The sequence below is a fragment of the Elephas maximus genome, chromosome 27 (genome assembly GCF_024166365.1).
Source record: "Elephas maximus indicus isolate mEleMax1 chromosome 27, mEleMax1 primary haplotype, whole genome shotgun sequence".
In the NCBI taxonomy this organism is placed as follows: Eukaryota; Metazoa; Chordata; class Mammalia; order Proboscidea; family Elephantidae; genus Elephas; species Elephas maximus.
In genome coordinates this window covers 32,117,413-32,128,011 of record NC_064845.1, presented here as the reverse complement: position 1 = coordinate 32,128,011, position 10,599 = coordinate 32,117,413, and the positions used below count along the sequence as shown (strand labels likewise).

The window sequence follows — 10,599 nt, the reverse complement described above, 5'->3', positions numbered from 1 at the left end:
AAAATATATGGGAAAATTCTAACTCATAAAAAAAGACCAAACTTATTGGTCTGACAGAAACTGGAGAAATCTAAGAGTATGGCCCCCGGACTCCGTTTTAACTCAGTACTGAAGTCACTACTGAAGTTCACCCTTCAGCCAAAGATTAGACAGGCGCATAAAACAAAACCAACCTAAACGGGTACATCAGCTCAGGCACAAGGAGGAGAAGGCAGGAGGGGACAGGAAAGCTGGTAATGGGGAATCCAAGGTTAAAAAGGGGGGAGTGTTGATACATACGTTGTGGGGTTGGCAACTAGTGACAAAACAATATATGTATTGTTTAATGACTCTTTAAACCTTTATCTAAATTCAATAAAAGAAAACAAATGAAAAAAGAAAACAAAAATCCTCACATCTGTACCAATAAACAGCATCATGATGAATGGAGAAAAGATTGAAGTTGTCAAGGATTTCATTTTACTTGACACCACAATCAACCCCCATGGAAGCAGTAGTCCAGAAATCATAAGACGCATTGCATTGGGAAAATCTGCTGCAAAAGACCTCTTGAAAGTGTTGAAAAGCAAAGATGTCACTTTCAGGACTAAGGTATGTGTGACTCAAGCCATGATATTTTCAATGGCCTTATATGTGTGTAAAACCTGGACAATGAATAAGGAAGACTGAAAAATTGAGACTTTTGAATTATGGTGTTGGCAAAGAATATTACATATACGATGAACTGCAAGAGGAGCCAGCCAATCAGTCTCGGAAGTTCCAAGTACAGCCAGGATACTCTTTAGAAGCAAGGATAGTGAGACTTCATCTTGTATACTTTGGACATCTTATCAGAAGGGACCAGCCCCTGGAAAAGGACATCATGCTTGGCAAAGGGTCAGTGAAAAAGAAAACTCTCCAGGAGATTGATAGACACAGTGGCTGCAACAATGGGCTCAAGCATGACAACGATTGCAAGGACCAGGAAGTATTTCATTTTTTATACCTAGGGTCACTATTCATCTCATATGAGTCAGAATTGACTTGATGGCAATGGGTTTAGTTTTGGTTTTTAGAGGGTCACTGTGAGCTGGAACTGACTCAACTGTACCTACAACAGCAAGCACAAGATTGTACTTTTAGGTCTGCAATCCATTTTGAATTTGTTTTTGTGGATGGTATAAGGCATGGGTCCTGTTTCGTTTTTCTGCATGTGGAAATTCAATTTTGCCAACACCATTTATTGAAGAGATTCTTCTTTCCCATGGAATGGACTTAGTACCTTTGTCAAAAATTAGTTAATCTCAGATATGTGGGCTTATTTCTGGACTCTCAATTGTATTCCATTGGTCTATGTGTCTGTTGTTATATCAGTACCAGGCTGTTTTGTTACTGTATCTGCATAGTATGTTTTAAAATCAGGAAATGTGAGCCCACCTACTTTGTCCTTCTCTTTCAATATTGCTTTAGCTATTTGTGGCCTCTTGCCATTCTATAGGAAGTTGAGAATTGGTTTTTCTATTTCTGTGAAGAAGGCTGTTGGAATTTTGATTGGGATGGTGTTGAATCTATAGATTGCTTTGGGTGGTATGGATATCTTTTTTATTATTTTAAACATACAAATTCAACTTAATTTCACCATTGTCATTTAAAGCTTGATTTTATCAAACATGAAAAGACATTTTTAAAGAGTTCTCTATCACAGGAAATTAAACAGTAGAAACGTCCATAGCTTCATAGGCACAAGTTATACAAATTAAAATCAAATAGCGGGCAATTTTTTCCACATGGGAACTATACATCTAAATAAATGGTCGAAGGACCTCAATATTTCATTTCTTATAGATCAATTTGGTTATTTTCAGAATCTAAACAAAGATTCTGATATTCAAATTTCTTTTGCTGTGATTTATGATTAAATATCATTCTACTTATATTCTGACTCAAGCTACTTGAACAAAATGTCTGATTTAGGAAGCTATTTAGCTTTAGAGTAAAAGTTTTTCTAACTACAGTTTCCACCTTCAAAGGAATTGACATTACAATGCCGATGAAATCTGCTAGTTCCCCTTTGAACAATGAGCAATATTCTTTTGTGCTGATCTGTTTAGTCAAATACATTAATGAGAGGAAAATACCATAATCTCTTCTAGTTCATGATGTCAATTCCATGGAACGTAAACAGGTACAAAAATGGATTGTGCACAGTTCAGTAGGGTATAATATTGTCTCCCTCATCTAAAAATTAGCCAATGCAATAAAACATATCAACTTTTATTGGATTTCATTTCAAGAAAACACATCTGAGAATTGCAAGTACATTATTTTTCTCATCTCATTCCTCAGTCATTGACAGAAATTTTATCAACCACCACACTATCTACTTTGTGGATTGTAGTAGTAAATGAACAAAGATGGACTTCCTCAGAATTGGTAATGAACTGTGGTCCTGATTCTTCCCATTTTTCAGGTACAACCAAGTCTTTATCTGTATAAATCAGTAGATCAAATGAACAAGAAACTTCCAACAGTGAGAGAAGTTTTACTGTAGCTGTGATCTGTCTGAAGGGTCTGTTATGTTTTTCTTCTCTAATCCACTAATATAATGAATGATATTAATTTTCCACTATTAGGACATTTTTGCATTCCTGTGATAAATCCATCTTGCTTATGAGATACTATCTTTTTACACGCTGTTGTTGTTAGGTGCTGTTGAGTTGGTTCTGACTTATAGCAACACATCTACAACAATATGAACAACAGAATGAAAGACTGCCCAGTCCTGTGCTATCTTCATAATCCTTGCTATGCTTGAGCCCATTGTTGCAGCCATTGTGCCAATCCATCTCCTTGAGAGTCTTTCTCTTTTTCACTGGCTTTCTACTTTATCAAGCATGATGTCCTGTTATAAACTATGATATAATATTTTTTAATGTTTTTGTACCTGTGTTAATGACTGTTACTGACATTTTTCTTTCTTATACAATTGTTGCTACTTTATATTTCTCGATACATCATATAAGTGACAGAAAATGGGGTTATAGTCTATGAAAATTCAAGAATGTGTCAAGTCTGGGAAGTTTTCTAGATCCAGTGGCCTGGAACATGTTGAGTTACTCCCTCTAATGTGGAAGTAGAATTCCTGGACTGTTCATCCTCTTACATGAAGAGTTAGGTGTTTTCATGGATTTTGTAGCCAAAATATAATACTTCTCAGTGTGCATGCAACCATGAAGCACCCAACTTTCCATGGGCCATAAAATGACAATGTTCTTCAGCTGGTTCAGCTTCTTCAGGAAAAGAAGTGTTGCTCCTTTGAGCTCATGAATAAGAATATCTAGGGATGCTTCGAGTCTTTATGGACTATCAGATGTTCTGTGGAAACTATTGCAAACCCTGATTGGAAAGTCACAGCACTGGCTTCTGAGGTTTCTAGAAAAGCAAATTTCCTGCAAGTTATCTTTTGATCAAAAGCTCCTAACTTGGGCCCTGTATTCTTTACTATGGATACAAATGACTGTGTTAAGGTGAACATATGGTATATAATCCTTCAGGCATACACTTGGGTTTGACAGAATTGTTATTAAGAGCAAATGGTATATATGATAACTGGCTGAAGTTTTATGAGTAATGATTTATATTCCAGTGTATCTGTATCTCAGCCTATACATATGAGCACGGAACATTCTGTATTCAGAGTTTCTGAGGAAAAAATTAAATGGAGCCCAGTTTATAGATGCTGCAGCGTTGAATATGGGCATCAGAAGGAAATGGACAGTATAGCTTACTATTCCAACTTAAGGCTGTTTCCTGTAATGAAAGTATCCTTAGTGCACATAATTTCAAGCTGTGTATCTTGGTCAGTTTGCCTGGAAGTACGACGGAGATGTTCACCTACAATGAGGTTTGAGCAGTGGCTGATGATTAAACCGAATCACCAGGAGCTCGTGAAGCAACAAGTTTGGAGGATTATTGACAAAGTGGTTTCTTTACGGATGGACCTAAGTGGTTAGAAAAATGGGGAATATTAGTTTCCCACATGAATGCTTTGAAAATTACATTCTCAATAATCTGGTGAAGGCGATGACCTATTATCTTCTAGCTGCTTTCCCATTCACTTCACTTCCTGTTCAATTAATTCATCAATTGAATGAACTACCAGCAAGCTAACAATTTTCAAGCTAATCTCATTGGAACTTTCCCATGAGGGGAAAGAGCAATTTGTGTGGACACTGCTCTAAATATATAGATACTGCCTTTTCTGTTCAAGTTGCTTCAGTTAATACTGCCTGATATGGAATAAACAAACATTTTAATCTCTGTCATGCTATATTACACTATTGCACTGTAGCAAGGTAGTCATTTTACAAGAATAGGAAAGCAATGCACTCATACCCATGAAATTCGATAGACTGTTCATGCAACTAATCAAAGAGAATCTGGTGCATTACTGGAGTGGCGTAATCACTCACTGAAGAATCAGTTCTTGAATCAATTGTTGATGTCAACATCTTGAGAGGCTGGGTCACTGTCATCCACATGTGATCCGTGTTCTGTATTAGGAACCAACGTATGAGGTTATTTCTCCCATAGCCAGACTGCAAGTCTAAGGGCTGGGGGTAAAATTGGGAATGTCACTTTAAAATCTACGAAACTCCTTGTACCTTTTTTTTTTTTTTCTGCCCATATGTCTTTGGACTCTGATAATTTCTATTCAAAAGAGGGATAGTTTTACAAAGGGACAATCAATTTCTAAAATACACTACGAATTGAGACTCTCTTCTGGACACTTGTGGGATTCTTCTTTTCATTGAATCAACGGGTACAATGGATGCTTTGTATTCTTTTGGGTGACAGATTCTGATTAGCCAAGGAAAGTGTTAATAAGGAGAGAAGGAGGAGTACAGCCATAACCCAGGGAATTTTTCAGAATGCCTTCTAGTACTATCACGTCTGATAGTAAATCTTAATGAACAACTAGAGTACTTCATCAGAGACAAGAACACAAAGCTCAGATCCTCATAAAAGAAGGTCTGAGTCACCCTACTAGGTACATTTCAAGGCATTAAGATTATTGCTGAGACCAAATTAATAGAAAATTTATTCTGAAGTACAATATTTCATATCTATTTCTTTTGCCAACCAAAACTTTGCTCTAATAATACATTTAAAATGCCTCTTTTTCAGTGAAGAAACCAAAATTGACAGATCTCTTTTGTCCTCCCATAGGATCCACACAAACAGGGACCCATAAAACTCTTTGACTTCTTCTAGACTCTATTGTTATTATGTTTTAATCTAGAGCCTCTGTGGTCCTCATGGAGCCTAGGTCTAGATGTCTTAATAACTGACTTAAACTTCCTTCTCTCCCAGAAGATGAGGGAAGCCTCAATGCTGCAATTATTTGAAGATGTTGCACTGCTACGTCCAATCAAATCCATTGTGGATAACTGCTGCAGATGTTTTGGCAGACTGTCAGCATTACCTTTGGCTCAGCGCCTCTACTTTTCTTACATATCCATGGCAATCTTTGTTTCTTCGTCGAAAGAGTATAAGCATCCAGAAATGGAGGCGAGAGAATATCCTGCCGATTGATTCATCAGGTTTACTTCGCATGACTACAGAATATAATTTCTGGAATTACTTCAGTATGGCAGAGCATAATTTGGAAAGTTCACTTCATCTCTCTTCTAAAAAGACCTATAGCATTTTTCATGGAACACACTACTAAGGGAAAGGCCAATAATTTAAATAGAGCAACGAGGAAAACAAATTCCAGTCCTATATAGGAGGAATATAAAACTGGGATAATGAACATGTATTTGGGAATTTTTTTGTAGTTCATTTTATCTCAAAGAGTTGATTCTCAGCACTTGAAGTTGTGGCACAGTCATTAATTAACTTTATGTTTACCATTCCCAGAGTGAAAACAATAAAAACAATAACAAGAGGAAAACATTGGAATTCTTCACTGTTAACTGGATCTGACAAATTACCAGAGGATACAAGGTAAAAGTAACTTTTAAAACACGTACAGTTTTGACAAATATTAAGTCATAAATGGACTGCTTGCTTGTTGGCTGCTGTAGGAAGTGTTATCTTTTTAACGTGTGAATGTTTTCAGTCATAAACCTATTAAAGTTTGCTTAGTTTATTAGGAGTAAATCTTAAAATAATCTGTATTTTTGCTCCTAAGGTTAATAAATAAAATGTCTTATTAAAAGTAATATTTCATGACTATTACAGGCTGTGTTTTCACTGCTTAACTACCTCACAACTCTCCAGATGCTAAGTATCACCTAATTAAAATTTTGTTGACAATAAATTATTTGCATATTTAATTTTTAATGGGGCTGGTAAATATTTTATTTTCAACATTAATATATTCTTGAATAACATTAACACAAAATGCCATTTTTCTCTGCCATCTTCTCCCTTAAGCAAAATATTGTACTTGTTTCAGTTTTTTTCTTTTTAAGCTTGTTCCAATTTCTTTGATTCATTTCTTCAGCTTCAAATGGTTAATCCAAAAACGCCTTTATATATTATTAATATAAACCTCATTAGCACCAATTATTTTGGTGTGAATTGTGAGATTGAGAAAGTAAGGTACAATAAAAAATAAAAAGAATAACTCACAATTGTTGAGTACTTGCTCTGCCAAAAATGATGCTAAATGATTTACATACATTATCTCTTTTTATATCCCCAAGAAACCTTTGAGGGTTATATTATTTTTATCCCCACTTTGTATATGAGGATGACATAGACAGCATGAGTAACTGGTCCAAGGTCCCAGTCAGAAAGTAAGAGAAGCAAATTGAGACTTAGGTCTGTTTACACTGAACCCAGTACTAACCCTGGAACTATTACACAGCCTTCGAGTTTTTCTATGAATCTTCATGCTCAGTTATCATTCCACTTTTACCTGTATAATAAATGTATACTGATTAATTACAATTGTCAGACACAGAACGTTATGCTGATGCTGACAATATACAGAAACCAAGCTGAATTTTGATCTTAAGAAAATTATTGTCTAGGGAGGAAAACATTGCAATTCTTCACTTGTAACTGAATCTAAGAAGTTACAGGAGGATAGAAGGTAAAAATACCTTTTAAAATAATAGGTCATAAATGGACTACTTGTTTGTATTGAAAGAGTATTGAATTACTCTGATGACAGCTATAACCTTGGAAGCATGATGGATACAAAGATGTTTTGGTGCAGACTAGAGAACTAGGAAGTTTATTCTGAAGATGTGAAACTTCAACTCACCTGTATAGTAAGTCAAGTAAGGACACTGGAGGTGCCCCTTAACAAAATGTGGTGTAGTATAGTAATAAAGAGCTGGATTCTGGAGGTTTCCTGGCTTCAGATCCTGCTTCTGACGTTAGCAGTTGACATTCAACAGTCTTCTTCATATATTTGTGCCTCAGTTTTCTCATCTGTACACTAGAGAACATCATAAGACCTCTCTCATATTATTATTGTATAGATTCCGTAAGTTACTTAGAAAAGGGTCTGGCATATGATAAATACTGCATAAATGTTTGGTATTATAATGATTGCTTAAAGAAAATTATGCGTATAAAGGCCTGAGGTGAGAGAAAGGGTAGGCCATATTGTTAATACAAGGAGTTCAAAGTCTAATTGAGCTGTGTAGTGAATGAATTAATGATGCCCATGAAAGGTATATTGAAGATAAACAAATATGCTTTCAAGGATTTCCTCATGTGTATCTTTTTGTTCTGTGTCCATTTCTAAAGTATGTCCTCTAGCTAGACTGTGTATAGTCTTCTTCTCCAAGAACTATGAGCCTTGGGCTCGGGAAATGCAGAAAATTTTTGTTTATGCTAGGGCTTTGTAAGTCCATCTAGAACAGAAATCCTGGTAAGGGCAGGAAAAATATTTATGTGTTTTGATGTGCACAGCTTTTCTCCTAGAGGGTATATAGTACCTGTGACCCACAAAAAGTAATTGCATCTCCTAGGTGATTTTTCAATTCGTTCACATTCTTCATATTCATTGGTACTGAATTATTTCTCACTTTGACCAATGAAGCCCCCTCTATCTCCAAACTGAGACTATATAAATTGTTTAGAAAATGTCAGTTATTTTGCTCACTTTCAACAACTGTTTCATGGTATTGAAGTTATTGTGTAAATCATGGGTGGAAAATACATAGAGAAGTGGTACTTGTAAATGTGAAATGCATTGCGGTGGAAAGACTTTGCACTCAAACAGAGACAAAAGAGTTAATTCCACCAATTGCTGGAATTAGGAAATGAAACTAACCTTTGAATTCATTATCAGTTGTAACTGGCTTCCATTTATGTCACAGTATCTCTGTTTTAAGGCTAAAATTAAGAACTATTACAAAGTAGCTTCAAATTCTAACACTTAAGAATTAAGTGTAACACTAGGGTCTAATCAAAGCATTCCTTCCTTTATTTTGCCTGGTGCCTCTCAGCAGGTCTCTGCCATGGGTGACAGGGAAAGGAGGAATCATTCGGAAGTGACTGACTTCATTCTTGTTGGCTTCAGAGTCAGCCCGGACCACGTATTCTCCTTTGCCTGCTATTTCTGCTCGTTTATGCTGTAATTCTTCTAGGGAATGTCGGGATGATGGCCACTATCATGACTGATCCCCGGCTGAACACACCAATGTATTTCTTCCTAGGCAACCTCTCCTTCATTGATCTCGTCTACTCATCTGTGATTGCACCCAAGGCTCTGATCAACTTCTGGTCTGAGAGCAAGTCCATCTCCTTTGCAGGCTGTGTGACTCAGTTCTTTCTCTTTGCCCTCTTTATTGTGACTGAGGGATTTCTCCTGGCAGCCATGGCTTATGACCGCTTCTTTGCGATCTGCAATCCACTCCTCTACTCTATTCAGATGTCAACAGGTCTCTGCACTCAGTTGGTGGCTGGTTCCTATTTCTGTGGCTGCATCAGTTCAGTTCTTCAGACCAGCATGACATTCACCTTATCCTTTTGTGCTTCTCGGGCCATTGACCATTTCTACTGTGATATTCACCCACTTCAGAGGATTTCATGTTCTGATCTCTTTATCTATAAAGTGGTGTCTTTTTCTATTTGTACCATCATCATCTTGCCTACCGTCATAGTCATTATCGTTTCTTACATGTATATTGTGACTACAGTTCTCAAGATATGCTCCACCGAGGGACGTAAGAAAGCCTTCTCCACTTGTAGCTCCCCCTGAGAGTCGTGAGTGTCTTGTACGGTGCTGTCTTTTTTATGTATCTCACTCCTGACAGATTTCCGAAATGAGTAAAGTGGCCTCCTTATGTTATGCCCTAGTCAACCCCTTGTTGAATCCTTTGATTTACTCCCTGAGAAACAAAGATGTCAAGGGGCTGTGAAAAATTTTCTAGAGAAGAAAAATACCATGCTTTGATGATCGTTTATCTTCTACCAGTTGTGTTGTTGATTTTATTTTATCTATTTTTTATCTTTTTTTAAATTCAAATTTAGATGAAGGTTTACAGAACAAACTAGTTTCTTATCAAACAGCTTGTACACAAATTGTTGTATGACATTGATTAACAACCCCAAGACATGACAACACTCTCCCTTCTCAACCCTGGGTTCCCTATTACCAGCTTTCCTGATCCCTCCTGGGTTCCAGTCCCTGCCTCAGGGCTTGTGTGCCCCTTTAGTCTTGTTTTATTCCATGGGTCTGTTCAATCTTTGGCTAAAGGGTGAACCTCAGGAGTGACCTCATTACTGAGTTGAAAGTGTATCAGGGTCCATACTCTCAGGGTTTCTCCAGGCTCTTTCAGGCCAGCAAGTCTGGTCTTTTTTTTTGAGCTAGAATTTTGTTCTACATTTTTCTCCAGCTCTGTCCAGGACACTGTTGTGATCCCTGTCAGAGCAGTCAGTGGTGGTAGCCAGGCACTATCTAGTTGTACTGGACTCAGTCTGGTGGAAGCCGTGGTAAATGTGGTCCATTAGTCCTTTGGACTAATCTTTCTCTTGTGTCTTTAGTTTTCTTTATTCTTCCTTGCTCCCGAAGGGGTGAGACCAATGCAGTATTCTAGATGGCCATTGACAGGCTTTTAAGACCCCAGACGCTACGCACCAAAGTAGAATGTAAAACATATTCTTTATAAACTATGTTATGCCAATTGAGCTAGATATTCCCAAAGTCCATCATCCCCACAGCCCTCAACCCAGCAGTTCGGTCCTGTAGGGCATTTGGATGTGACTATGGAGCTACCATGGCCTTGCCTTATACAGGTTGCGGTTGCTTCCCTAGTATTGTGTGCTGTCTTACCCTTTGCCAAAGTTACCACTTACCTATTGTCTGTTAAGTGTTTTCCCATCTCTACCCCTCCCATCCCTCATAACCATCAAAGATTGTTTCTTTTTGTAAGTAAACCTTTTCATGAGTTTTCACAGTAGTGGTCGCATACAATATTTGTTCTTTTGTAATTGACTTATTTCACTCAGCATAATGCCCTCTAGTTTCATCTATGTTACGAGATGCTTCACAGATTCATCGTTGTTCTTTATCATTGTGTAATACTCCATTGTGTGCATGTACCACAGTTTGTTTATCCATTCATCTGTTGGTGGGCATCTAGGTTGTTT

The 10,599-nt window shown here is 37.2% G+C and overlaps 1 pseudogene; it reads left to right on the top strand.

The window, feature by feature from the left end:
- The first annotated feature begins 8,435 nt into the window (after positions 1-8,435).
- On the top strand, positions 8,436-9,403 carry LOC126068355 (olfactory receptor 9K2-like; annotated as a pseudogene).
- Positions 9,404-10,599: the final 1,196 nt, after the last annotated feature.